This window comes from Ascaphus truei, chromosome 8, assembly GCF_040206685.1.
Source record: "Ascaphus truei isolate aAscTru1 chromosome 8, aAscTru1.hap1, whole genome shotgun sequence".
Taxonomy (NCBI): domain Eukaryota; kingdom Metazoa; phylum Chordata; class Amphibia; order Anura; family Ascaphidae; genus Ascaphus; species Ascaphus truei.
In genome coordinates this window covers 91,268,885-91,295,421 of record NC_134490.1, presented here as the reverse complement: position 1 = coordinate 91,295,421, position 26,537 = coordinate 91,268,885, and positions in this window count along the sequence as shown.

The window sequence follows — 26,537 nt, the reverse complement described above, 5'->3', positions numbered from 1 at the left end:
TGCAGTGAAAAAACTTCAATCACACCTGAAGGACACAACACAAATACTACAGTTGCTAGAAAAAGTGGTCTGGCAACCAGAATTTCTGCTGGCAACATGTGATATAACATCACTGTACACGTGTATAGACCACACGCAGGATTGTAATGCTACGAAATATTGTTTGGAAAAACATCTGACAATAGCTCCAACTCAGTTGGATTTCATTATTGACGGTATTAGGTTTATACTTGATCACAATGCCTTCTGGTTTGGAGAAGAATTCTACTTGCAGACAAGAGGGACTGCGATGGGTACCAGGTTTGCCCCCAGTTATGCAAACCTTTTTCTCGGTTGGTGGGAGGACCAAGTAATCTGGCCCAACCAGACCTGGGAGGCAAACCTGGTACTCTATCGTCGCTACATTGACGATATTGTGATCATATGGAGAGGAGACCTAACATCCCTACAAAGTTTCTTTGACACAATAAACCAAAACACCGTCAATTTGAACTTCACATACAATATCAGCCCCACAAAAGTGGAATTTCTAGATTTAGAGATCTTTATAGAAATGGACAAAATCAATACGAGAACACACTTTAAATCAGTCAACTGCAACAACTTTATTAAAGCAGATATCTGCCACAAAAAAACTTGGCTTGAAAATGTCCCTTATGGGGAGTTCAGGCGTTTAAAAAGAAACTGTACAAAACCAGAAGAGTATGAAAATCAGATCATACCAATGAAAGAAAGATTTCTGGAGAAAGAATATAAATTACAGACAGTAGAAGCAGCGATTAGTAAAGTAGAAGGACTAAATAGAACAGAACTGCTAACATATAAAAAGAAAAAATCAGATGACAAATTTAAAGAAAATTTTATTCCTTTTATCACGGCTTTTAATACACAGTCAAATAAAATAAAGGGTATCTTGAAGAAACATTGGCATATCCTCAAACAGGACCAATGGCTAACAGAAATTATAGGAGAAAAACCAGAAGTGATCTTCTCACGAGCGCCGAACCTAAAACAGAAATTAGTGACAAGTTACCTTCATCCAAAACAAAAACAATGTTGGTTAGACAAACTGTCTAAAGGTTTCTCTAAATGTCTGAATTGCAAAGCATGCAAAAACAACACGCAGCTAAATACAAAAAGCATAAGTTTTAAAAGTACTGTTTCATCAATTGAATATCCAATCAAGTCACACATCACTTGTAACAGCAAAGGCATAGTGTATGTATTGGAATGTGGGTGCAATCTCCAGTATGTGGGCAGAACCATACGCAAATTGAAAACAAGAATTGGAGAACACATTAGAAATATTATCAATGGTTTAGAAACCCACAGTGTGTCAAATCACTACAGGATTAAACACAATAAAAATCCTGCTTGCTTAAAGTTCCTAGGAATAGAACAGGTTAAAACAGATTGGAGGGGAGGAGATTTTATTCAAAAAATATCACAAAGAGAATCCTTTTGGATCTTCTCCCTGCAAACCCTAGCACCTAAAGGGTTAAACCTGGAGATGGAACTGACAGCCTTCATTTAGGATTTCAATGCAGGAACTTAGTATCTGATAACATCATTCTGCTTCAATTAAGATAAAAAACAGTACAAAGAATCAGTGCATTTTTATAAATTTTATATGTAAGTTATTGTTTTAAAGTGTTTAAAATGTTTAATATGTATTTATGTATTATAGCTATTTTGAGATGTATTCAAACAAGTGCAATTTCGTATGCTAATATAGAGAGCAATTAACAGTGCCAGATTGGACAATGTAAACCTTAGAGGAAACGCGTCTGACGGTCTTTTGGTCCTCGCGAGCCACCGTACAGAGAAGCAGAATCCCATTCTGATACACACTACCACCGGAGCGCATGCGCATGCGCGGGACGTGGAAAGAACTGCAAGGAGGCTGACTGACGGGAGGAAGAACAGGCTGTGCACAAGTCTGGGCGAACCACCCGATTTTCATCCATAACCCTGCACCACCATCTTATCGACTGGGACAGACTCCGCGCGGACACCTAACCATCTGGGAGGAAGTCTGGCAGAGACTGAAACTTCTGCACTCTATGCCATTTTTCAATGGTCGCTTGTGAGTTGGCAATCTATATTTTTAATCAATTTTGTTCAATAAACAGTGTTATACTATGTTTTCTCTGTTCTCTCCCTTTTCCTGAGGGTATATTAAGAAGTATATACTGCACAGAAGAGGGAATCTAGTGGTTAAATGTAAGTGTGTCTACTGCATATCTCACCCATAGCACCCTACTGTGATTTAACCCTTCCTGATCGCGGTCCCTTGTTTGTTTTACATTGCATGTGTCCTGGAAATTTGAGTGAAGCACAGCGCCGGAGGATCCCCCCCCTTTCTCCATTCAGGGAACCCAGTTCGACTGTTCCATTATGCATCTGTCTCTGAGTGTGTAGTATTTTACCTTTAATTAAAAAAAAAGTCACCTGTAAACATTCTAGTAAAGTAAATTTCAGGGCAAACCCTAATTTTTTTAATACGTATTTTAAGAAGCTTTCTTTACAGTATTTTGGATTAAACATATTTGAAGATGGACATTTCTCTCTTAGATAGGAGAAACAATGGAGTCACATGGAGTACAACTGCCATGCTCACCTAACCACCAGAACATAAGACACTGTATATACTGTGGAAGAGCTGGTGATTCGAGAATTGAAAATCGGCAATAGTAGTAGCACTGTAGGCAAGCTAAAAATTTATTATGACGTCTATCCTCCTTCATGGACCACCAATGCCAATGTGTATATGTGACTAAGCCTGTGAATATGCTGTGAATTTTGAATTCTTCCTTGGAATTCCTGGTGATGAAACAGCTAGTGTTCTGAGATTGGAATTCCTACTGTTCCGCTACAATTAAAGAAAATATAGGTTTTGGGGTAGAAAGGCTGCTTTTATGCATATTCAGGGTTCCAGATAGGGTGGAGACCTTTCCTAACCTTTCAATTTTCTGCCAGTAACGTTTGTAAATCTGATTTGTTAACCCCTAGAGATGTGCGAAATTGTTAAAATTGGTTTCACAATATTCTCTGGGATTTTCATTAAAATCCGCTCCGTGGTATAAAATCCGTTGACGTATTACTATAGTTTCAATTGGTGTAGATTAATCCGAAACCACAATTGGATACAATTCCCTGGTGGATTTTAAGAATCCAATCAGCAAATTCAGAAATCCACTGGTGAATTTTAACAATCCACGGATTGAATTGTCGGTGAAAAAATAAATCTGGAGAAGATGAATCGTCCACTTTCTGAGACTGATTCACAGAAATTCGTGCACCAAAGGAACCAGACGATCCGAGGCGTAACCAAATCCGGCAAAAAAAATTGCCATCTCTAATAACGCTCTGAAAATATCATCCTCTAGGTTTCTCCTCTTGTGAAATGTTCAATTGTTGGAGAGATGTGACCTTTGTGGTATAAACCACACATTAACCCTGAAGGTCTGCAATAAATATTCAAGTATTAGGGGTTAAGCTTTCTGTCAAAGATTAGAAGAGGATTGCAGACAACGTAAAGATAAAGTACAGTATCTCATGTTACATTTTCTGAACAAAATACTGTGTGAACTGATATGTTTCAATTAATTTAGCCAAGAGAGAAGAAATGACTGAAGTGACATTAAGCAACTCAGCAACCCACAGGTTCTATAAACACACAAAAAACTGCAGTGGCACTAGAAAACATATGGCAAATCCAATGTTTATCAATCTCTCAGTTCTTCAGCTATTAATATCTTTCTTTATAAGTTTATGCTGGTAATATCTTCCATTGCTTTCATTATGCCTCTCTGACAAGTTTACATTACATTTTGGGGGTTCAATATGAGCTTATAGGGGTCCTGTATGTTTTGCAATTCTTGTTCAGCTGGTCCTAGCTGATTTGGAGGGTGGCTCCTCCTTCCCTAGTTTGAAGCTCACCCCCTCGCACTTTTAAATGGTTAAAGCTCACTCCTTTGCACCTTCCACACTCATGGGAACTTGCATGCAGTTTGATTGTGACAAATCTAATACCTAGTGCTTTTCCTGGTATTAGACAGGTTAATAAGAGCTTAAATCAGATTTAGAACTATGCAACTAATTTTGACAGATTTATTATAAATTATACTTCCTGGTAATGTGCAGGTTATTAAGAATCTATTTTAGTGTTAGGACCCTTGAGACGCGATCTGACTTGGAGGGGCTCAAGGACTTACAACACTTTGGCCAAAGAGATAAACTAAAAAACCATTTTATTCAAAATATATCTATATATATATATATATTTAGGCACTGTACCGTGCATTAGTGTCATTGGATGTAGCACTGAGCTCTGTCTGTGTTTCATGTTCTGTCTCTGGTTTTAAAGTCTACATTATTAAGAATTTCCATTATTATACTATTCAAGCAAAAGAAAACTCTTCAGATGACGGAGATTTTTTTGTATGACTGACTTGTTGGCATTGTGTCAGGATCGCCTAGACCTCCTGCCTAGCCATAGCTTCCATGTCCACTGGGTGTGCTGCTGCCTTCTGTTGGCTCTGGGTTCTTCTGTCTGTCTGTCTTTTCCTGTCTTCTCCTGTCTCTGTCCTTTATAGCTTGCTTCCTGTCTGTTGTTTTTGCCTTTGCTTGAAGTCAGACTCCTTATGCACATGCTTCTGATCCTGATCTGTTTTCTGTACCTGTACCTGTATTATAGAAGTCTGTTCACAGTAAAAGCCCTTGCTGGTAATCTGTCTTGTCCCTGTTTGTTCTTGTTCAGTCCCTGCCCCCAGACCTGTCCTTGCTCCCCTGTCCTGTTCCAGCCTCCTCATTGCCGACCTCTGCTTGTTACCTGACTTTGCTACCTGCCGCCTGTCTCGGACCTCTGCTTGTACCTGACTTCGCTACCTGCCGCCTGCCTCGGACCCCTGCTTGTGACCCCTACTACGCTCGTGCTGTTCCGGCCACCGAGATCCTACCCGCCACAGGAGTCTCCCGTGACAGAAAGAAAAGGCCACTTCTGGATCTCGCTGATCTGGTTGGACCACTGCTGTTCACAGGGTTCCCATTTCAAAAGACAAGAGTGCTTCCATTATTTTGTTACTGCATGCAGGAAAAATCACTGCAATCTGTAGTTTTACATATGATTGGTTCTAAGGTTTCAGGTTTACCTGCAAGGTTTCAGATTTGACTGCAGGGTTCTCTGTCTGATATTCCTATGTCCGATGTCAAAAGTTTCAGATCTACTGTAACTACAAGTTTTCTCTGTATTAGTTTCCTGCTGTCTATGATATTTCTATGCCTGATATCTAAAGTTTCAGATTCAACTGCAGGTTTTCTTTGTCTATATGATATCCCTACGCCTGATGCCTAAAGATTCAGATGTAACTGCAGGTTCTCTCTGTCTATATGATATCCCTATGCCTGATGCCTAAAGATTCAGATATAACTACAGGTTCTCTCTGTCTATATGATATCCCTACGCCTGATGCCTAAAGATTCAGATATAACTACAGGTTTCTCTGTCTATGTTTTTTCCTTGCATTTATAAATCTCTGTGACTGATGCTAAAGTCTCAAAGGGTCAGCTCTTCTATCTTGTGTCTCTCTGTGTCTAATATTCCTGTTATTCATTCTAATGCTTCTGTTTTAAAAACACATTTCCTTTTTACTGTTTTTTTGGGAAGTGTGGTTTCCCCATGTCTGAAATTATGGCTCCCACTCAAACAGTCTTGAGAAGTAAATGTGAACACAGTACCACTGATTCTTCAGAACTTCTCAAAGCAAGGAAGAAGAAGAAAAAGAAGGGAGGCATTACTGTGGAAGTTGCAGAAGGAATTAAGAATGAAAATTTAACCTCAGAGTCTGCATTTGATGAAAGAGATATGCTGCAGCTTAAGGCAACTCACAGACCTATCCCAAGAATAGTGGAAGAGAAGAAAGATACTCCTACTCAGACGCTTCAAGCTGCACAGAAAGCGATTGCTTGTCTGTATGGACGTTTAGATAAGGAGCAAGAAGCTAATTCTGCACTACAAAACTGTCTATCCTCAGCAATTGCTAAGTGTGTTCTAAAGGAGAAATAAAAAGAGCAGTTGGAGAGGGACCTGGATGGCATTTCAGCTGAGCTGGAGAAGGCATATACTGATGCTGCTGAGAATCGGCGCCTTGCTTCTAAAAGTAACGAATTCCTGGAAATCTCTATGAAGGAAATTGACAGGCTTAATAGAGCTTAAAGTCTCCCAGGAGGAGGTTTGCTACTTCAAAAAAGATATGGAAGTCGTTCGGGAGGAGAGATGCTACTTGAAAACAGAGATACGTTCTATGAGAGACGCCTCCAAAGAGTTAAATAGTAGGTTTGAAATTATAAACCAAATGAGTAAGAACTTCTCTGTCCAAGCCAGTGAAGGAGATAAAAGACTCCATGAATCAGAAGAGGAGAAGAGACTATTGATAGAAGAAAAGTCAAGGATGCAATTAGCGCTGGAAAAAGCAGAGGGTGACTGGGAAAAAGAAAAATATCAGTTGGAGAATGACAGGTTGATCTTGTCAAGTAAGCTGGAGAAGGCCTACGCTGATTCTGCCCAGTACCAGAGTTTCATGGCTCAAGTTGACGCAGCACTGGAAGCATCTCAGAAAGAGGTTCACAGGCTTACTACAGAGCTGGAAGCCTCTGAGGAGAAGAGTTGCCACTTCAACACAGAACTAGGTTCATTGAGAGAAATCTTCGAAGGGTTAAATATCAGTTTTGAAACTGTAACACAAGAGTGCAAGAATCTCTATGTCCAAGTCAGTGAAGGAGATAAGAAACTCCATAAATTAGGAGAGGAGAAGAAACAGTTGGCCCAGGAAAAGTTAGATGTGCAGACAGCACTGCAGAATGCAGAGAGAGTGCTGCAAGAAGAACGTGTCTCCCTGGAGCGGCGCACACAAGCAGAAAATATGCTGCAGAGTCAGCTGCGAGAACTGCGTACACATCTGCCGGACACCAAGGAGAAATGGGTGAATGCTGAAGAAAAGCAGCGAGTTCTGCAGGAAGAAAGTTTCCAGACTGCCTACAAAATAAAGATGCTGCAAGATTATATGAGTACCCAGTGTGTTCCCAAAGAACAGCATGAGGAGCTGAAGGCCACACTGAGCATAACCAGAGCCTCGCTGGAGGAAGAGCTGAAAACTCGAATAGATGGTTTTTCATTGGGTGATGCCACGAAAAGGCAGTCGCAAAAAGAGACCACGGAAAGTGAATATGTCCCCTCTGCTGCATGTGAAGAGCCTGATGTATCTGTTCCCGATGCCCCTGCTATGACGTTAGACGGATCCCTGGTGAAGTTTCTTGCTATGCCTAATATTCATGATGCTGATGCCAACGCTCTTGCAATGAGGATAAATACACCTCTCACAGATTTCCCATCAGCACTTGACGTACACATTAAGTTGGCCTTCCATCAAGATTTCCCTGAAGAGCCTGGAGGGTTGTCCGGAGTTGTTGCTGATCCCTATGTTCCTGCAAAACATGGAGTGTTGTCCTAAGGCATCGTGAGTCGGCCTTCCATCAGGGACACCTTGCTAAACCTGGAGGGTTGTCAGGAGGATCTGCTGGCTCCTCTGCTCCTGCTGTGAAGACAAGCGCACGTTCTTCCGTTTATCTACGAATATCTGATGCGTCCTCTGCTGAGCCTGTGACCTACTTTGCAAAGTCAAGCTTACTGCTCACAGATTCTCTGGCGTTTGGGTTGATGCATCCTGACATTCAACTATTCCGAGAGAGAATTGAATTCCTCTGTCGGCTTTCTGATGGACTTTTTCAGTCTGTTCCTGTGGAGTACTCTCTGCCCGCTGACAAACCACCAGAGGTGGGTCACCTTGAGTCCACTTTTCATCAGGGCCTCCGGGAAGAGCCTGGAGGATCATCTGGAGAACGCTCTTGAGGGGGGGGGGAGTAATGTCAGGATCGCCTAGACCTCCTGCCTAGCCATAGCTTCCTTGTCCACTGGGTGTGCTGCTGCCTTCTGTTGGCTCTGGGTTCCTCAGTCTGTCTGTCTTCTTGTTGCTCCTGTCTCTGTCCTTTATAGCTTGCTTCCTGTCTGTTGTTTTTGCCTTTGCTTGAAGTCAGACTCCTTATGCACATGCTTCTGATCTGTTTTCTGTACCTGTACCTGTATTATAGAAGTCTATTCACAGTAAAAGCCCCTGCTGGTAATCTGGCTTGTCCCTGTTTGTTCCTGTTCTCAGTCCCTGCCCCCAGACCTGTCCTTGCTCCCCTGTCCTGTTCCAGTCTCCTCGTTGCCGACCTCTGCTTGTTACCTGACTTCGCTACCTGCCGCCTGCCTCGGACCTCTGCTTGTTTCCTGACTTCGCTACCTGCCGCCTGCCTCGGACCTCTGCTTGTACCTGACTTCTCTACCTGCCGCCTGCCTCAGACCCCTGCTTGTGACCCCTACTACGCTCGTGCTGTTCCGGCCACCGAGATCCTACCCGCCACAGGAGTCTCCCGTTACACATTGTAATCCATACCTTTGACCATGATTTCCTGGGGCTTAGTTCCTCAATAATAATAAAAAATGACACTAGAATTCTGGTCCCAAGATGTAAACAGCAGGTTTATAAGTTAAGAATAAAATAATATATTTTTTAGTCAGGGCATTGACTTCTCATTTATAACTTATTTGGCTAAACATTGCAAACAATTTTGCTGTTACAAGTTTATATATTTGAATAAAATATATTTTCATTGTTCCCTTGATCCATTAAACAATGGTAGCTGAACTATTTCACTCACTTAAGCCATTTTAAATGAGTCTCTGGTACAGAAAAGCAGCCTGAATTATCAGTGTAGTTCATTTAGCAGATACATTCAATACTATATTAGTTTTGGTCAGGGCCGCCGACAGATTTCCAGGGGGCCCGGGAATAGAAATTCGACCAGGGCCTCCCCCCATAACAGTGGTCTTTCGAGCCACCCCATTTCAAATCTCCTCCTCTATTCCCTTCCCCTCTCCACATGTACTTCTCTCCCCATCTCTCTTCCTCACCCTTCTCTTTTCCTCACTCCCTCATAAACCTTCTCTCACTCTCCCCCCTCTGCTATTATTCAATTACCTCCCTCTCACTCAATCACACTCCCTCAATCTCCACCTCCTCCTCCCCCCCTGGCCACACACAATTCCCCCTCAATAACCATACAATTCCCCACACATAATCACCTACCACCATAATTACCCCCTCACAAAATACATACAACATTACCCCCTCAAAATACAAACTAACAACACTAACCGCCCCCCAAAATACATACTGACAACATTACTTTCCCCCAAATACATACTTGCACAATCACTCACAAATACATACTTACACTATCACCCACAAATACATACTTACACCAGCCCACAATACATACTTACTGTGGGGATAGTTTTGGGCAGCCGAGTCCTGGCTTTCCCAAGCTGCTGCGGGCCTCCATCTCACTCCCACACAGCTGAGGGCCTCCCTCACTGTCCCATGCCACGCTTCCAGCATGCACCAGAATGAGAGAGAAGCAGGCACGGGACAGGGAGGGAGTGAGGGCTGCCTACAGCAGCTGGAGAGAGCCCGGGTCTGCCAGCAACCAGAGGCCAGGCAGCTGGATGCAGAAGTTGGGCACGACCTCTGGCCGGGCCCATCTTCTAGTGCTGAAGGCAAGAGCCCCCACAGCCAAAGGACCTGGGACTCATGTCCCGCTCTCCACCTGTGCCCTGTTCTGTCTGCAGACCATATCCCTAAGAGCTGGAAAACTGCCAGTGTCAGGAATTGGCATTCTCCTCGCTTCCCACACAGAGCACCCCCTCTCCGCAGGGAGCCCCTGGATCCACAAAACAATCCTGCCTTACCGTCCTCCACGGCTCCTCGCCCCTGCCGCCGTCGTGGGATCACTCCTCTCGGCGATTCCTCTGCTCAGCGCCGGGCGCGCCCACGCCCTCCTGCACGCACACCTACACGCACGCCAGCTTCAGACATTATGTGCATGCATTCCCAGCTTACAGAGCACACGCCTAACAGAGCACTTTTAACCACTGCTCCTGCAGTGAGGCATCGCCCCCAAGCATCACACAGTTCCATGCAAATCAATGATTACACTCAGCTGGGCTGTAAAACCTCCCTCCTATCAGGGAGGACTCCTTGCAGTCCTCCAGGCCTGCCCCCTTTTCCCATTGGCCTGCCCAGCTTTTTTATGCCTGTGCTTCCCATCACTCGTTGCTCGACACAGTTCTGTATGGAAGCATTTGACTACTCTCTCAGTGACTCCTCAGGTATTGACGCGGATTGGACGACTACCCCCTCTGGCTCTCGACTTCGGCTCTACTTGGACTTCGTGACTTCTGGCATCCCTGTAACACGGCTTATACCTTCGATCATCCGCAACTCTCCTATCCCTGGTCTTGGCAACGGCAATAACTACTCCTCCTCTACTACCGGTACCGGCAAGTATTGTCTTCATTACTATACCTGGCCTGGCAACACTAACACCACACTCCGGACGTGCTCCCTTTGCTGCGGGTGCGTGTATCCCTACGTCCCACCTCAGCACAGGGGACGGGTCTGGTCTGCGGGCAGCACCGGCGTAACATTATGTCGAGCCCACAAGACGCAAGACCAGACCGAACTTCAACAGTTTCTCTCTAATCTGCTTCAGCATAACCAGGCCATGGCGGATCAAATTGTGACACTTACACGCCAGGTCGCAGTACTCTCAGACAGGGTACTGACCGCGACCCCGCCAGATGTAAGCCCCCACTCCGCAAGCGCAGTTAGCAGCTCAGATGTAAGGATTCCTCCCCCCAAGCCAAGCCTTATGCAGGTGAACCGCAAGATTGTAGGGGTTTCCTAAACCAGTGTGAGGTGCAGTTTGAAATGGCTCCCCATCTCTACAATACTGATCGCAAGAAGGTAGCCTACATTTATAACCTCCTCACTGGCAGCGCCCTGGCTTGGGTTTCCCCGGTTTGGGAGCGATGTTCTGACCTTACCCAAGATTACCCAGCATTTAAAGCCGAGTTTCAACAAGTATTCGATTCTTCCGCTCGTCGGGAGATGGCATCTGTTTCTCTCCTCCAGATCACTCAGGTACGGCGAATGGTGACGCAGCATGCTGTGGAATTCCGGACTCTAGCAGCCGAGACTAACTGGGGACAAAAGGCTCTCGTCTCCGTGTTCTGGCAAGGCCTGGCAGATCCCATCAAGGATGAACTCTCTCGCCAATCCAGGCCGGATCAATTGGAGGTCCTCATTGATTTGGCTGTCCAAGTGGATCAATGTATCCAGGTACGCCGCTCAGAGCGTCATCGCACTCGCGTCCATAACTTTCAAGTTCCGTTCTCCAGTACTCCCAGCAACACTCTTGCACTGGAGTTGCCAGTGCCAATGCAATTCGGGGTACAACGCATCCACACACCGATATGGCAGTTCCGCCACGCCGGGGGATTGTGTTTCTACTGCGGATCCATGGAACATCTGGTTCGGGAGTGTCCACTGGGTCCGGGACGGGAACACCCAGTGAGTACAGAGGGGCTCTCTCTGGGTGTAATGTCTCCACGTCCCCTTTCTAAAGGTGAACTCCCTAAGAAACTTACATTTCCAGTCTCCCTTTCAGGCGATAAGTTCAAGACTTCTACCACCGCTTTCATTGACTCAGGAGCTGGAGGAAACTTTGTGGATGCAGCTCTGTTTTCATTTGAATTTTTATAGCATATTACTGAAGTAGGGTGTCTCTGGAACTGAACCTCATTAATGTCAGGTCAGGTCACCCATGTTTCCCGAGGTATAGGTCCCATTATGGGGTGTCATTATCTCCTGCAATTTTAGTTCTCCAATGTCACGTGACGCGGGACATTTAAATTTGCCAGAGATACCGGCACCCCCTACGGAGGCCTGTAACTAAGGATGCAGAGGGTCCCCGGATCTGAAATTAATGTGGTAGCGACACCCTACTTCAATACTATGTTAATAAAATTAAAATAAAAACTGTGTGATCGCCTGGAAAAGTAGTGCAGGGAGATGCAGTTCTCTCTGCACAGCTCTTATACCAGGGGAATATTGAGGTGAAGTCCCCTCAATTAACCAGTGCTATAGAGCATAATTTCCACATGCAGAAATAAATAACTGCATCCGGATCATATATTGTAGTAATAAATTGCTGTAAGGAGCTATGTTGATTAACCCCTAGTTGGAACACGGTCTGGCAAGGATCAGAAGGGTTGTCTGGGGGAAGTCCTAAGACCCACCCAAACCCCTAACATAAATCCAGCATCTATATGAACCAGTGAACCTGGGGAAGCTCTCACTTGAGTAGAAAAATAATAAAGTACTCACATAATTCCGTTTTCATCCGGGTGTGTGTGCTCCTCGCTGTGTGCAGAGACAGGACGAAGTCACCCTTGCCAAGGAGGGGGGTGAATCAGCGGGCACGACTGCACAGAAAAAGTTGCAAAGGCTGGACTGGGCTAAAAAAAAAATCTTTATTTGAGCATGGATTAAAAAACACACGAGGAGGGGAAACAGACCCCTGCGCCTCTAACGCGTTTCACCTAGTGTGGGCTTTCTTAAAGAGTAGCGTTACTCATGCGCAGTCCCCTGAAGTACCGGAAGCTAACCAGACGTGACGTCACTCAACCAATGGGACGCAAGTACTCCCTAGATGGTAAATAGGGAGACCGCACTCATGGCTAGCGTGTACACGTATGGCAAGCAACAGCACTGGAGTCATGCGCAAGGAAGACAAATACAAAAACGGTTTAAAAACAAACAGTACTGGTTTTGCTCCCGTCAGTCAGCCTCCTTGCAGTTCTTTCCACGTCCCGCGCATGCGCATGCGCTCCTGTGGTAGTGTGTATCAGAATGGGATTCTGCTTCTCTGTACGGTGGCTCGCGAGCACCAAAAGACCGTCAGACGCGTTTCGCTAAAAGCTTCCTCAGTGACGTGGATACATGGGGATCAGCAGCACTTTATATATCCTCTAAGGTTTACATTGTCCAATCTGGCACTGTTAATTGCTCTCTATATTAGCATACGAAATTGCACTTGTTTGAATACATCTCAAAATAGCTATAATACATAAATACATATTAAACATTTTAAACACTTTAAAACAATAACTTACATATAAGATTTATAAAAATGCACTGATTCTTTGTACTGTTTTTTATCTTAATTGAAGCAGAATGATGTTATCAGATACTAAGTTCCTGCATTGAGATCCTAAATGAAGGCTGTCAGTTCCATCTCCAGGTTTAACCCTTTAGGTGCTAGGGTTTGCAGGGAGAAGATCCAAAAGGATTCTCTTTGTGATATTTTTTGAATAAAATCTCCTCCCCTCCAATCTGTTTTAACCTGTTCTATTCCTAGGAACTTTAAGCAAGCAGGATTTTTATTGTGTTTAATCCTGTAGTGATTTGACACACTGTGGGTTTCTAAACCATTGATAATATTTCTAATGTGTTCTCCAATTCTTGTTTTCAATTTGCGTATGGTTCTGCCCACATACTGGAGATTGCACCCACATTCCAATACATACACTATGCCTTTGCTGTTACAAGTGATGTGTGACTTGATTGGATATTCAATTGATGAAACAGTACTTTTAAAACTTATGCTTTTTGTATTTAGCTGCGTGTTGTTTTTGCATGCTTTGCAATTCAGACATTTAGAGAAACCTTTAGACAGTTTGTCTAACCAACATTGTTTTTGTTTTGGATGAAGGTAACTTGTCACTAATTTCTGTTTTAAGTTCGGTGCTCGTGAGAAGATCACTTCTGGTTTTTCTCCTATAATTTCTGTTAGCCATTGGTCCTGTTTGAGGATATGCCAATGTTTCTTCAAGATACCCTTTATTTTATTTGACTGTGTATTAAAAGCCGTGATAAAAGGAATAAAATTTTCTTTAAATTTGTCATCTGATTTTTTCTTTTTATATGTTAGCAGTTCTGTTCTGTTTAGTCCTTCTACTTTACTAATCGCTGCTTCTACTGTCTGTAATTTATATTCTTTCTCCAGAAATCTTTCTTTCATTGGTATGATCTGATTTTCATACTCTTCTGGTTTTGTACAGTTTCTTTTTAAACGCCTGAACTCCCCATAAGGGACATTTTCAAGCCAAGTTTTTTTATGGCAGCTATCTGCTTTAATAAAGTTGTTGCAGTTGACTGATTTAAAGTGTGTTCTCGTATTGATTTTGTCCATTTCTATAAAGATCTCTAAATCTAGAAATTCCACTTTTGTGGGGCTGATATTGTATGTGAAGTTCAAATTGACGGTGTTTTGGTTTATTGTGTCAAAGAAACTTTGTAGGGATGTTAGGTCTCCTCTCCATATGATCACAATATCGTCAATGTAGCGACGATAGAGTACCAGGTTTGCCTCCCAGGTCTGGTTGGGCCAGATTACTTGGTCCTCCCACCAACCGAGAAAAAGGTTTGCATAACTGGGGGCAAACCTGGTACCCATCGCAGTCCCTCTTGTCTGCAAGTAGAATTCTTCTCCAAACCAGAAGGCATTGTGATCAAGTATAAACCTAATACCGTCAATAATGAAATCCAACTGAGTTGGAGCTATTGTCAGATGTTTTTCCAAACAATATTTCGTAGCATTACAACCCTGCGTGTGGTCTATACACGTGTACAGTGATGTTATATCACACGTTGCCAGCAGAAATTCTGGTTGCCAGACCACTTTTTCTAGCAACTGTAGTATTTGTGTTGTGTCCTTCAGGTGTGATTGAAGTTTTTTCACTGCAGGTTGTAATAGCATATCTATATATGCTGATAGATTCTGTGTTATTGAATTTATCCCAGATATTATGGGCCTTCCGGGGGGATTAATCAGCGACTTGTGTAGTTTCGGAAGGTAATAGAAGACTGGTGTCTTTGGATTCTCTATTCTAATGAAGTCATACTCTTTTTTTATAAGGATCCCTTTTTCCAATCCTTCATCTAGCATAGATATCATTTCTTTTTCAAATTTTATCTTTGGATTAGATTTAAGTTTCCTGTATGTAGTTTCATCTCCCAATAGACGTTCAGCCTCCTTTACATAGTCTTGTGTGTCTAAAATGATCACACCTCCCCCCTTATCTGCTGGTTTAATTACGATTTCTTTGTTGTTGGATGAATCATCTAATACTTCCCGTCCAAAGGTATTAGGTTTATACTTGATCACAATGCCTTCTGGTTTGGAGAAGAATTCTACTTGCAGACAAGAGGGACTGCGATGGGTACCAGGTTTGCCCCCAGTTATGCAAACCTTTTTCTCGGTTGGTGGGAGGACCAAGTAATCTGGCCCAACCAGACCTGGGAGGCAAACCTGGTACTCTATCGTCGCTACATTGACGATATTGTGATCATATGGAGAGGAGACCTAACATCCCTACAAAGTTTCTTTGACACAATAAACCAAAACACCGTCAATTTGAACTTCACATACAATATCAGCCCCACAAAAGTGGAATTTCTAGATTTAGAGATCTTTATAGAAATGGACAAAATCAATACGAGAACACACTTTAAATCAGTCAACTGCAACAACTTTATTAAAGCAGATAGCTGCCACAAAAAAACTTGGCTTGAAAATGTCCCTTATGGGGAGTTCAGGCGTTTAAAAAGAAACTGTACAAAACCAGAAGAGTATGAAAATCAGATCATACCAATGAAAGAAAGATTTCTGGAGAAAGAATATAAATTACAGACAGTAGAAGCAGCGATTAGTAAAGTAGAAGGACTAAACAGAACAGAACTGCTAACATATAAAAAGAAAAAATCAGATGACAAATTTAAAGAAAATTTTATTCCTTTTATCACGGCTTTTAATACACAGTCAAATAAAATAAAGGGTATCTTGAAGAAACATTGGCATATCCTCAAACAGGACCAATGGCTAACAGAAATTATAGGAGAAAAACCAGAAGTGATCTTCTCACGAGCGCCGAACTTAAAACAGAAATTAGTGACAAGTTACCTTCATCCAAAACAAAAACAATGTTGGTTAGACAAACTGTCTAAAGGTTTCTCTAAATGTCTGAATTGCAAAGCATGCAAAAACAACACGCAGCTAAATACAAAAAGCATAAGTTTTAAAAGTACTGTTTCATCAATTGAATATCCAATCAAGTCACACATCACTTGTAACAGCAAAGGCATAGTGTATGTATTGGAATGTGGGTGCAATCTCCAGTATGTGGGCAGAACCATACGCAAATTGAAAACAAGAATTGGAGAACACATTAGAAATGTTATCAATGATTTAGAAACCCACAGTGTGTCAAATCACTACAGGATTAAACACAATAAAAATCCTGCTTGCTTAAAGTTCCTAGGAATAGAACAGGTTAAAACAGATTGGAGGGGAGGAGATTTTATTCAAAAAATATCACAAAGAGAATCCTTTTGGATCTTCTCCCTGCAAACCCTAGCACCTAAAGGGTTAAACCTGGAGATGGAACTGACAGCCTTCATTTAGGATCTCAATGCAGGAACTTAGTATCTGATAACATCATTCTGCTTCAATTAAGATACAAAACAGTACAAAGAATCAGTGCATTTTTATAAATTTTATATGTAAGTTATTGTTTTAAAGTGTTTAAAATGTTTAATATGTATTTATGTATTATAGCTATTTTGAGATGTATTCAAACAAGTGCAATTTCGTATGCTAATATAGAGAGCAATTAACAGTGCCAGATTGGACAATGTAAACCTTAGAGGATATATAAAGTGCTGCTGATCCCCATGTATCCACGTCACTGAGGAAGCTTTTAGCGAAATGCGTCTGACGGTCTTTTGGTCCTCGAGAGCCACCGTACAGAGAAGCAGAATCCCATTCTGATACACACTACCACCGGAGCGCATGCGCATGCGCGGGACGTGGAAAGAACTGCAAGGAGGCTGACTGACGGGAGGAAGAACAGGCTGTGCACAAGTCTGGGCGAACCACCCGATTTTCATCCATAACCCTGCACCACCATCTTATCGACTGGGACAGACTCCGCGCAAACACATAACCATCTGGGAGGAAGTCTGGCAGAGACTGAAACTTCTGCACTCTATGCCATTTTTCAATGGTCGCTTGTGAGTTGGCAATCTATATTTTTAATCAATTTTGTTCAATAAACAGTGTTATACTATGTTTTCTCTGTTCTCTCCCTTTTCCTGAGGGTATATTAAGAAGTATATACTGCACAGAAGAGGGAATCTAGTGGTTAAATGTAAGTGTGTCTACTGCATATCTCACCCATAGCACCCTACTGTGATTTAACCCTTCCTGATCGCGGTCCCTTGTTTGTTTTACATTGCATGTGTCCTGGAAATTTGAGTGAAGCACAGCGCCGGAGGATCCCCCCCCCTTTCTCCATTCAGGGAACCCAGTTCAACTGTTCCATTATTCATCTGTCTCTGAGTGTGTAGTATTTTACCTTTAATTACAAAAAAAGTCACCTGTAAACATTCTAGTAAAGTAAATTTCAGGGCAAACCCTAATTTTTTTAATACGTATTTTAAGAAGCTTTCTTTACAGTATTTTGGATTAAACATATTTGAAGATGGACATTTCTCTCTTAGATAGGAGAAACAATGGAGTCACATGGAGTACAACTGCCATGCTCACCTAACCACCAGAACATAAGATACTGTATATACTGTGGAAGAGCTGGTGCTTCGAGAATTGAAAATCGGCAATAGTAGTAGCACTGTAGGCAAGCTAAAAATTTATTATGACGTCTATCCTCCTTCATGGACCACCAATGCCAATGTGTATATGTGACTAAGCCTGTGAATATGCTGTGAATTTTGAATTCTTCCTTGGAATTCCTGGTGATGAAACAGCTAGTGTTCTGGGATTGGAATTCCTACTGTTCCGCTACAATTAAAGAAAATATAGGTTTTGGGGTAGAAAGGCTGCTTTTATGCATATTCAGGGTTCCAGATAGGGTGGAGACCTTTCCTAACCTTTCAATTTTCTGCCAGTAACGTTTGTAAATCTGATTTGTTAACCCCTAGAGATGTGCGAAATTGTTAAATTGGTTTCACAATATTCTCTGGGATTTTCATTAAAAATCCGCTCCGTGGTATAAAATCCGTTGACGTATTACTATAGTTTCAATTGGTGTAGATTAATCCGAAACCACAATTGGATACAATTCCCTGGTGGATTTTAAGAATCCAATCAGCAAATTCAGAAATCCACTGGTGAATTTTAACAATCCACGGATTGAATTGTTGGTGAAAAAATAAATCTGGAGAAGATGAATCGTCCACTTTCTGAGACTGATTCACAGAAATTCGTGCACCAAAGGAACCAGACGATCCGAGGCGTAACCAAATCCAGCAAAAAAAATTGCCATCTCTAATAACGCTCTGAAAATATCATCCTCTAGGTTTCTCCTCTTGTGAAATGTTCAATTGTTGGAGAGATGTGACCTTTGTGGTATAAACCACACATTAACCCTGAAGGTCTGCAATAAATATTAAAGAATTAGAGGTTAAGCTTTCTGTCAAAGATTAGAAGAGGATTGCAGACAACGTAAAGATAAAGTACAGTATCTCATGTTACATTTTCTGAACAAAATACTGTGTGAACTGATATGTTTCAATTAATTTAGCCAAGAGAGAAGAAATGACTGAAGTGACATTAAGCAACTCAGCAACCCACAGGTTCTATAAACACACAAAAAACTGCAGTGGCACTAGAAAACATATGGCAAATCCAATGTTTATCAATCTCTCAGTTCTTCAGCTATTAATATCTTTCTTTATAAGTTTATGCTGGTAATATCTTCCATTGCTTTCATTATGCCTCTCTGACACGTCTACATTACATTTTGGGGGTTCAATATGAGCTTATAGGGGTCCTGTATGTTTTGCAATTCTTGTTCAGCTGGTCCTAGCTGATTTGGAGGGTGGCTCCTCCTTCCCTAGTTTGAAGCTCACCCCTTCGCACTTTTTTTTTTTTTTTGGAGACAGATAAAAGTTGGTACATTCAGGGGTTACAATCAGTACAGTATTTAACAATCGGATAGGATTAAGTTGACTTGGTTGTGTTCTATGGAGACAGTCTCAATAAAGCCTTTTCTCAGTTTTGTGTCAAAAAAGAGATGGGAAGGGGGAGACTCAGGTTGGGGGGGGATAGATGGGAACGACAAAAGATGGGTTGGGGGGGGGGGCAAGTTTCGGGGAGGGTCGGAGGAGGGGGGGGGGAGGCGATAGGGAGTTCCTCTCTTATTATCAGTGCCGGGGGGTAAGTGAGGGGAGATGGGTTATTTTTTGTAATTGTGTCTAGTCTGGTGTCGAGATTCCTAGACTTATCCATGGTTCCCAGGTGTTGTGGAATTGTGGCATTTTTTGCCTGAGCATTGCTGTTAGCCTTTCCATACTCATGACTAGGTTTATTCTGTTTACTACTGTCCTTCGTGAGGGTGCTTTCAGTTGTTTCCAGGCTGCTGCAACTGTACATCTCGCGGCCGTGAGTATGGCCGACATCAGTCTGGCCTCGGGGGCCGGGATGTCCTCCATTGGGCTGCCCAGCACGTATGTCAGAGTGTCCAGCGGGACCTCCAGGCCCAGGGTCTCGTCCAGCAAGCTCTGGATTCTAGTCCAGAATTTCTGGATTTCGGGGCATGTCCACCATATGTGGGCCATGTCCCCTTTCTGTCCACATCCCCTCCAGCACAGGTCCGATGCGCCGGGGAAGATCTGGCTCAATCTACTCGGGGTCAGGTACCATTGAAATAGTATTTTGTATATGTTTTCTTTTGTTACTGTGCAGATTGAAGTTTTTGGGGCTGCCTCCCAGATGTCCTCCCACTCCTCCAGGTCTATGGGTACGCCCAGGTCTATACACCATTTTTGCATATAGGCATGTGTGGGCGAGGGGAGGGAATTTTCGATTATTCTATAAATTGACGTAATTAGTCCCTTCTGGTATTCTCTCACTTGGCAGAGGGACTCAAAGTTGGTTATGGGGGGGAATTTTGAGGACGCGGACAGAGCTCTGAGAAAATGTCGTAGCTGTAGGAATGCAAAAATGGGGAGGTGGGGGGCCGCTAATTTGTTTTTGAGCTCCTGGAAGTACAGAGCTTCATTATTCTCCAGCAGATCCGCTACCGTGCTAATATGAAGGTCCTGAAATAGACCAATTTGGGCCTGGGTGCATCCCAGAGGGAATTCAGGGTTCCCAAGTATGTGGGGGGGGTTTGGAGGGGGGAGAAGTTAGGCCATATTTCCCTCCGTTTTTGGACCAGATAGACCACGTGCATTTCATTGCTCCTAACTCAAATTTCTGGGGAGGTTTTCCTTTATATTCTGGGGACCATAGCAATATAGGGAGGGGGAGAGGGGATATATAGCTAGCCTCCATTTCTAACCAGCAGGTTGTACTCGGGGGGCTGTTCCAGACTACTGCTTGTCTGAGCTGGGTCGCGTGGTAATATCTGACCACATCTGGTACTCCTAGTCCACCCCTCGTTTTAGCTGCTAAGAGCACTGACCTCGGGACTCGGGTTTCCGATACTTCCATATAAATTGCATTATTTGCTTTTGAATATCTTTTAGGTCGGCTAACGGTATTGGGATTGGAAGGGTTTGGAAATAGTATAACAGTCGGGGAAGGATATTCATTTTAGCGGAGACGATTCTGCCGAACCAGGAGATCTGGTATGTATTCCATGTCTCTAGGTCTCTCTTGATTTGACTAAATAGGGGGGGATAGTTTGTTTTATATAGCATGGAGTACTTTTTAGTGATTTTTATTCCTAGGTATTTTATATGGGACAAGTTCCATCTATACTTGTAGTTTGATTGGAGAAGTTTCCATGTGGCTTCGGGGAGGGATATATTCAGTGCCTCAGATTTGTCCCTGTTTATCTTGTAGTCTGAGGCCTGACTAAATTCATCTAATAATTTGTGGAGATTGGGCAGGGAGATATGTGGGTTAGCTAGGGTCAGAAAGACGTCGTCCGCGAAAAGGGATATTTTGTAGTTTTTATCAGCTATAGTTACACCTGTGATGTTCGGGTCTGCTCTAACTTGGGCCGCCAGTGGTTCTATTGATATTGCGAATAGCAAGGGGGATAGGGGGCAGTCCTGTCTGGTTCCGTTTCTAATGTGGATCGGACTGGATTGTCCTCCCGGTAATTTTAAGTATGCCGTGGGGTTCTGGTAGAGTGCTCTGACCCCCTCTAGAAACGGGCCTGAGAAGCCGAATTTGAGCAGGGTTTTGTCTAGGAAGGTCCATTTGATCCGATCAAAGGCCTTCTCGGCGTCTAGACTGAGGATCATGGCTTGGAGTTTGTTGAGATGCACGTGGTCAATGATATTAATAATCTTGCGGGTGTTGTCAGAGGCCTGTCTTCCTGACACAAATCCCACTTGGTCTATATGAATTAGTCTGGGGAGAATAGGATTTAACCGGTTTGCTAGGATCTTGCTAAAGAGTTTCAGGTCTGTGTTAAGCAGGGAGATTGGTCTGTAGCTACCGCATTGCAGCGGGTCCCTTCCTTCCTTGTGTATAATTGCTAGGTTGGCAGCTGTAATTGTGCCTGGGATCGGGGCTCCTTCTAGGAAAGAGTTGAACATATCGAGTAGAAAGGGGGTGAGCGGCATGCTAAATTTTTTATAATAGGCGTTTGAGAAACCGTCTGGACCAGGGGTTTTGGCTATCTTAAGGGTGCTTATGGCTTGTGCCAATTCCTCCTGGGTGATCTTACCATTTAGGGCTTTGAGTTCCTCTTCCGTGAGAGATGGTAGATTACATCTTGCTAAAAATTGCGAGATACACTGGCGACACACTTTATTCGAGCTCGGCTAGTCCCACGAATTCGGGTATACCCGGGTGTATTGAGGTTTGTGACTGTTTTCTGCCCGAGTGCATTGAGGTATTTTCCAGGCAGGGATTGAAGCATTTTATTCCCGCTGGCTGCAATACTGCACAGTATATATATATATACTGCATTACAATTCATGAATTTATGCCATCTGGTAGACACGCGAAGCATTGCAGCCTATTAAATCCTAATCATTATCATTTAACAGATCAGCCGCCCGTCAGCCAGGCATGAACCCAGGCTGGGAAGGCAAACGCAACGGGGCTTGTCAGAGGTGAGGAGCGGCGCATTCCAGGTATCTGCCAGGTACATACTGGGTATTTGCTCGAATAAAGTGTGTCGGTGCAGTATAGTCTACGTCTACTGGGTCTTGGTTGGGGGGGTGGAGATTGTAGAGATCTGTATAATATTTTGCAAATTCTTGGACAATTTCTTTTTCGATATAAGTGGTGTGGCCTCCTTTAGTGTGGATTCTAGTAATTTGGCCCCTTGTTTTTATGCCCCGAAGTTTTGATGCTAATAGTTTATCAGCTTTGTTGCCTTTGTCATAAAACTTCTGGTTGGACCATTTAAGTTTTCTCTCCACCTTCTCTAATTGGGACTGTCTTAGTTCGGTCCTAGTTTTTTCCAGTATTCTGAGTAGTTTCTTGGAAGGTGACTTTTTATGCTGGTGTTCCAAGGTAGTTATTTTTTCAGTTAGCTCTTTTTGCATTTTTAGTTTCTGCTTTTTTTTATAAGATGCTAGGGAGATTAGATCCCCTCTGATTTGAGCTTTGTGGGCTTCCCACAGTGTTGACGCTAGGGGGACTGACCCTTTGTTTTGTTCAAAGAACATATTTAGTTTGTGTCGAATCGTATCTACTGTTTGGGGGTCGTTCAGTATGGTATCATTAAGTTTCCAATTATAGGAGGTGTGTTTCACAAACAGGAGAGTTAGGGTCAAATCTATCGGGGCATGGTCAGACCACGTTATTGGTCCTATATTGGAGTGGGAGGACGCCTGGAGGACATTTGTGTAACCTATGAAATAGTCGATCCGCGAGTATGATTGGTGCGGGGCCGAGAAGAACGTATAGTCCCTCTGGCCGACGTGCTGGGCCCTCCAAATATCTGTGAGGGAGAAACTTTTTAAGACCTCTCTAAGTTTTGTCGCTTTTTGTTGGGTCTGGGCTACATATTGGGTGGACGGTTGGGTGGTTCTATCCTGATCAGGGGATAGGGCCATGTTGAAATCGCCAACTATGAGCAACGAAGCTAGAGCTGATTGATCAAGGGAGTCTAGCAGGACTTGGATAAATTGAACTTGATTTTTGTTTGGGGCGTAAATATTTATTATAGAAATAGGGTTTCCAGAGAGGGAACCTTGTATGTGCAGGTATCGGCCATCTGGATCTCGGTTAATCTTGGAGAGGGCAAATGAAACACTGTTCCTTATTAGAATGGCTACTCCTCTTTTTTTAACCTGGGAGGAGGCGTAGTAGGCCTGGGGAAAGGTCTGCTTGAATGTGTTTGGGGGATCATTAGAGTTGAAATGTGTCTCTTGTAAGCATATGATATCGCTCCGGAGTTTTTTAAGTTCCTGGAGTGCTAACTTACGTTTTTTAGTTGAGTCCTTTAACATTTAGGGAAGTGATCTTAATTGATGACATTATTGTGGGGTCGTGCTTCCAGGATTGAGAGGCCTGGACCCCGTATTTATCCCATGACGGGGGTTGGTTTGTTTATTATTGGGGGGGGCTGGTTGGGGCGCAGCTTGGTTCGTGAGTCATTGTGTCCTGAGGAGCTCGGGAGGGGTTGGGTGGGAGGGAGTTGGACGGGGGGAGGAAAGGGGGAAGGGGGGGGGCACACAAGAGGAAAGTAAGAAGTGGGCTTTCTGAGGGCCCATTTGTTTTCCCCTGTGGCACCTTCGTGTCCAGGGGTTGAAGGGGGAGTCCCCGGGAGATCTTTCCGTGACGTCGATCGTGGTAGACTTCCTGGATTGGAGGTCCGGCACCCTCCTCTTAAAGGTTGGCAGGTGGGGGTGAGGAGGAGGGGGGAGGGGGGTATTGAGGTTGGGTATAGCCTTGGGAAGAGATTTAAGAAAACGTTTTTGAGGTAAGTTGGTAGTGATTCTGGGGGGACCGTCTCGGGGATACCTCTGAACCGCAGGTTCTGCCTGCGGTCCCTATTTTCGTGATCTTCAATGGTGGATTTTAGCTCGGCAATTTCGTGGCCCATTCGCGCCATGTCATCCTCCAAGTTTGAGTGGGAATCTGCTATCGTTGCCATTTTCGCCTCCACTTCGTCTGCCCGTGAGTTCAATTTATTCACATCCTCTCTAATGTCCCTTAAAACCTTCTCGAGGTCTTGAGTGAAACCTTTCCGCATTCTGAGGAGTAGGGCTTCAAAGAAAGCCGGGTTGAGCTCTTGCTGTTGTGCAGGACTGTGCTGGGGCATATCGGCCGCCTCCGCGGCGTCCTCGTGTTCTTCGTCGCCATCTTGGATGCTTGCTGCCAGCTTCATCTGTCTCTGTGCTGGGTGGAAGAACTTAGTTACGGGGTTCTGCGATTTCCTTTGGTTCCTCCCCGTCATGCCTGGGTACCTTAGGGAGGCTGTTAGACACTTTTGGGGGAAATTCGTTCGGTTTGGAGTGCTGTTTTAATAGCGTTCTGGGGAGGGTGACGGGAACTCTCCTTTTACCCGTCCACTCACGGAGGATGGTGGGTTGTGGCACTCTGAGGCTCAGGCAGTAGGGCCAAATTCTTGGCAGTTGGGACAGGCAGCCTTGTACCCCTTTAAGGGGAGATGTTCCTTTAAGATGGCCGCTTCCTCCTCTGCAGCCACGTGGTGGGACGAGCAGCATCTTCAGTGAGAGGGTACTCTCCCAGTGCTCTCCCCTGCCGGGATCGCCTGATGGGGTGTGGAGGTAAATTTATTGATTACTTGTCTCGGGGGGGGGGGGGGAGCACGCGGGGACCGCAGCGGAGTGATGCTGCTCAGGCTTCCTCGTGGGGCTACGGGAGGCTGCCGCAGACGCGCCTCAGGCACCGCTCACGGGGGGAGGGGGGGGTTTCCCCGAACACCTCAGTGAGACCGGGCACCACAGGATACCCGGAGCTTAGCTCCACCGCCCCTCCTACCTCCCGCTCCGCCTCTCCAGACGGCTCTTCCGGTTCTGTGTGTGGGGCAGGGGGAGACTTCCACTGGGGGTCGGGGCTCCCAGGAGGCCTCACAGAGCGCCGGCAAGCCCACTCCAAATCGCAGGAAAAGATGAGTCCTGTGTGCCGCTAGTCTTTGGGGTTCTGGGGTGTAAGGTTTGGGGGGGGATTTGTTTATTTAAATGCTGTTATAAAGGTTATTCGCTGGAGCAAGTCTCTCAGGCAGCCATTCCTCGTGACGTCACAGGAAGTCTCTTTTTTTTTTGCCATCTCTAATAACGCTCTGAAAATATCATCCTCTAGGTTTCTCCTCTTGTGAAATGTTCAATTGTTGGAGAGATGTGACCTTTGTGGTATAAACCACACATTAACCCTGAAGGTCTGCAATAAATATTAAAGAATTAGGGGTTAAGCTTTCTGTCAAAGATTAGAAGAGGATTGCAGACAACGTAAAGATAAAGTACAGTATCTCATGTTACATTTTCTGAACAAAATACTGTGTGAACTGATCTGTTTCAATTAATTTAGCCAAGAGAGAAGAAATGACTGAAGTGACATTAAGCAACTCAGCAACCCACAGGTTCTATAAACACACAAAAAACTGCAGTGGCACTAGAAAACATATGGCAAATCCAATGTTTATCAATCTCTCAGTTCTTCAGCTATTAATATCTTTCTTTATAAGTTTATGCTGGTAATATCTTCCATTGCTTTCATTATGCCTCTCTGACAAGTTTACATTACATTTTGGGGGTTCAATATGAGCTTATAGGGGTCCTGTATGTTTTGCAATTCTTGTTCAGCTGGTCCTAGCTGATTTGGAAGGTGGCTCCTCCTTCCCTAGTTTGAAGCTCACCCCCTCGCACTTTTAAATGGTTAAAGCTCACTCCTTTGCACCTTCCACACTCATGGGAACTTGCATGCAGTTTGATTGCGACAAATCTAATACAGAGTGCTTTTCCTGGTATTATACAGGTTAATAAGAGCTTAAATCAGACTTAGAACTATGCAACTAATTTTGACAGATTTATTATAAATTATTCTTCCTGGTAATGTGCAGGTTATTAAGAATCTATTTTAGTGTTAGGACCCTTGAGATGTGATCTGCCTTGGAGGGGCTCAAGGACTTACAACACTTTGGCCAAAGAGTTAAACTAAAAAAAACATTTTATTCAAAATTTATCTATATCTATATATATATATATTTAGGCACTGTACCGTGCATTAGTGTCATTGGATGTAGCACTGAGCTCTGTCTGTGTTTCATGTTCTGTCTCTGGTTTTAAAGTCTACATTATTAAGAATTTCCATTATTATACTATTCAAGCAAAAGAAATCTCTTCAGATGACGGAGATTTTTTTTGTATGACTTACTTGTTGGCATTGTAATCCATACCTTTGACCATGATTTCCTGGGGCTTAGTTCCTCAATAATAATAAAAAATGACACTAGAATTCTGTTCCCAAGATGTAAACAGCAGGTTTATAAGTTAAGAATAAAATAATATAATTTTTAGTCAGGGCATTGACTTCTTTATAACTTATTTGGCTAAACATTGCAAACAATTTTGCTGTAA